Source organism: Mus caroli, unplaced genomic scaffold, assembly GCF_978045245.1.
Source record: "Mus caroli unplaced genomic scaffold, Mus_caroli_1 scaffold_14, whole genome shotgun sequence".
Classification (NCBI taxonomy): Eukaryota; Metazoa; Chordata; class Mammalia; order Rodentia; family Muridae; genus Mus; species Mus caroli.
Window position 1 is genome coordinate 25,486,523 of NW_028227269.1, and position 3,240 is coordinate 25,489,762.

The window sequence follows — 3,240 nt, forward strand, 5'->3', positions numbered from 1 at the left end:
GTGTATCCACTCAGTTGAAGGTTATATTACAGTGTTCATAATGTCAATAATGATGGTATTGAATAGTGGTGAACAACTGTGAGAGTCCCATTAAAGAGAGGACGCAGGAGAAGCTGGCATCCTGTCTGCAAGGCAGGCAATGCTGTTATTCTACGATGGTTGTGTGATTAGGCACTGGGGTTTGAGATGCTGAAGGTCTGCTTATTCTGATCTCATCTTGAAACATACTTGAGGCACATCTGAACATTATTCCATCCCACTCCTTTGACTTCTGTTTTTGATTTTCTGGTTTGTCTTTACTGTGCCTCTCTTCTCTCTGTCCTGTTCTCAGAGTCCTAGTGTGAGAACATTGAGCTCCATCAGAAGTTGTGGGCAGAGGCTGGGTTGAAGTCAGCTGTTTGTAGTGAGTCCTTTGGATGTTGGAGAATTCCTGGCACACCTCACCCTCCATGTCATTTTTGTTCATTATTTCACAGACACACCTGACTCTGGCCTGTGCTTCATGGGTAGTGAAAGATTCTGTAAATTGATCAATGTCTCCTCTCAGAGCTATCCTATGGCAGTATCACAAACACAGTGTGTTTGTCCATAGTACTATGTAGGAGGAACAGTGCAGCAGCCTCTGCATAACTCCTGGGCTGCACAGCCACAATACCATGTCCTGCAGGAGGACCTAATTGAGGACTACCTGAGAAACCAAGGATTGCTGATGCAGACAATACCACCTAATCAGGAACTGCTGTTTAGAAAAGATGTTATCTTGGGACAAATAGGGCATGGGTAGAAGGTCTTAAAGGAGTTTGCAGCAGTGTTCATAGGAGCATGCTGCAAGCTTTCTCACTAGCTCCAGGAGCCTGTGCCATGCAGCCACCTCACTCCAACTTCCAAGGGCAAGTAAGGCTGGGCAGTGGACACTCAAGGACATGGGAAACGTCACTAAATGGGGACAAGTCACACAGGTGGGTAGGAATGTCAGGAACTGTGCTTGTAACATATGCCTGTAATCTTTAAGAGGCTGAAGAAGGGGGGTTGATTACTGTGAATTTAAGGCCAACCCAACCTACATTGTGAATTTGAGGGAAGCTTAAGTGACACAGAAAGAGACCACAACCACCACCACCAACAACAATAACTACTAGGATGGAAGAAAGTGAGGGAATGGAAAACAGAAGAGAAAGAATAAAGAAGGAAGCAGGAAGGGGAGGGGAAGGAAAGAAGGAATGAATAGAGGTTGTGGAGGGCTAAGAGGGAGGGAATGGGAGGAGAGGGGAAATATGAACAGGAAGAATGGAAGAGAAGGAAAAGGGATGCAAAAAGAAGAAGAGGAGAGGAAGGAAGAAAAGGAAGGCAGGAAAGAGAGAGAGAGAGAGAGAGAGGAAGAAAGGGAGGAAGGAAGGAAAGAGAGCAGTAGATTTAGGGTCATAGCTCCAGCTGGCAACTCTACCACCTGATGGACAAGTCACTTGCTCACTGACTTAGGTGTGCTAACCTGGAGCTCTAATGGCCTTGAGAAGGGGAAGCTGTCTTCCCCTTACACCAGAGATAGGAATACCTCAAAGCTATGCTGCTAAGGGCTTTTGGAGCTATTCAGCTGGTAAAATGCAGCCTTGGCCAAAAATAGACTACAGCTAGCCCTATCCTTGCTCACTTGGGTATATCTGTGTTGATTGGACCAGGAGCCCCTTCACAGATACCAGAAGCCTCTCTGCTTCCCCAACTGTGCTCTGCAGCATTCCAAAGTGTTTTGTTTCAAATTTCCCATGTCTGAAGAGGGACAAGCTTGGAGTCAGGGTGTAGGCAAAGCTTTCAAGTGTTCCATGGTGAACTCAGGTGCTAGGGATCATAGAGTCCCTGTTATAAGGAGGCAGCCGTATGTATTCCTGGCACCCGAGCCTGTGGGGTCAGAACACATCAGAAAGGCTAAGTCCCTGTGGATCTTACTGCTCCATGGAGCAGCTGAGCCTGTGGGCTTCATTGGTAAGACAGACATTCTCTCTGCCAAAAAAGAAAAAACGGGGAGATGTGGGGAGCGGGTGTGGCGGCAGTCCCAAAGGCGCCAGGGACTGCAGCTAAGTCTTATGACTTGCACCTGACTTCCTCATACATCTGAATATAAGCCACAAATATCGTGAGAGCTGTGCAGGTGTACCAGGTTACTGGCGAAGCCATTTTGGTGGAGATATGCCCCTGCTGCCCTGATTAGCTGAAGCTGTGTACCTGGTGAGGTGATGTGGCCTGCTGTGAGTGGATGGGAACTGATAGTATATAAGAGTGAGAGGCCCAGGGCTCGGGGTCTTTCGCCTATACAGTCAATGCGCAGCCCAATAAACGTGTGCAGAAGGATCCTATTGTGGTGTCTTTCTTGCTGGCGAGTCAGGCGTCCCACACATTGGAGTCCTATTTAAAAGCAGGCAGGACCACATGCTTGGTAATCCAGTTACATAAAAATGCCCTAGGCTCTTTTTTAGAAGGATTTACTTTGTATTTATCTTGTACTAGACATATATTCATTGTCTCCAAGAACATTGGAATCCATTTTAACTATAGTGCATTTAAATACTAATATTTAAAAGGTGAATTTCCTATTCAATTTAACATAAAAATAATAAAAAAGGTTTTCTATCATACCATAAAACATAGCATCACCTGTGACCTCCTAGTAGCAAAAAGACAATTATTGAGCTTGAAAATTTCATCAACAAATGCACCCCAGACAGGAGAGAGTGTGGATTTTATACTTAAAGGGAAAGGTCTTTTGCTAAAAGAAACACCTGACCCCAGAAGTGTTGCAAGTGTGGCTGCTGTGTCACCTATGCATCAGTAGGTGGCAGAGGGGAGAGAGGCTATGTCTATGCTCAATGTTCTGACCTATGAACACTCCCTGAAAAAAAACGAGTCTGAGGAGACCACACATCCTGTGCCAGGCAATTCCAGACAGGCTCCCATGATGGGGATCCAGATGGAGACTAGAAGAACCGCATGTGGGACTGTGAGCCCTGAGAGTGAGCCCAAGACAGACCATCCTTGCAAAGGGTCACATGGGCAATCTGGGTGAAGAGTCAACCCAAAATGATCACCAGACCAGTGACATGGGAACTTAATAGAGAGCTAGATTGAGATGACTATCAGTCTAGTGCTACACAGGTATTGGGGGACAGACCATGCCCAATATGACCCCTGCCTGGCATCATACTGCATGAGCATAGCACTTCTGAGGCCACTCCTGAGATGACCCCAGAT

General features: G+C 46.3%; 1 non-coding gene across 1 annotated transcript; it reads left to right on the forward strand.

Moving 5' to 3' along the window:
* The first annotated feature begins 2,770 nt into the window (after positions 1-2,770).
* Positions 2,771-2,905, forward strand: LOC115032872 (small nucleolar RNA SNORA17). The gene has a single exon (XR_003838528.1). It is a non-coding gene; the product is annotated as a small nucleolar RNA SNORA17 (small nucleolar RNA).
* Positions 2,906-3,240: the final 335 nt, after the last annotated feature.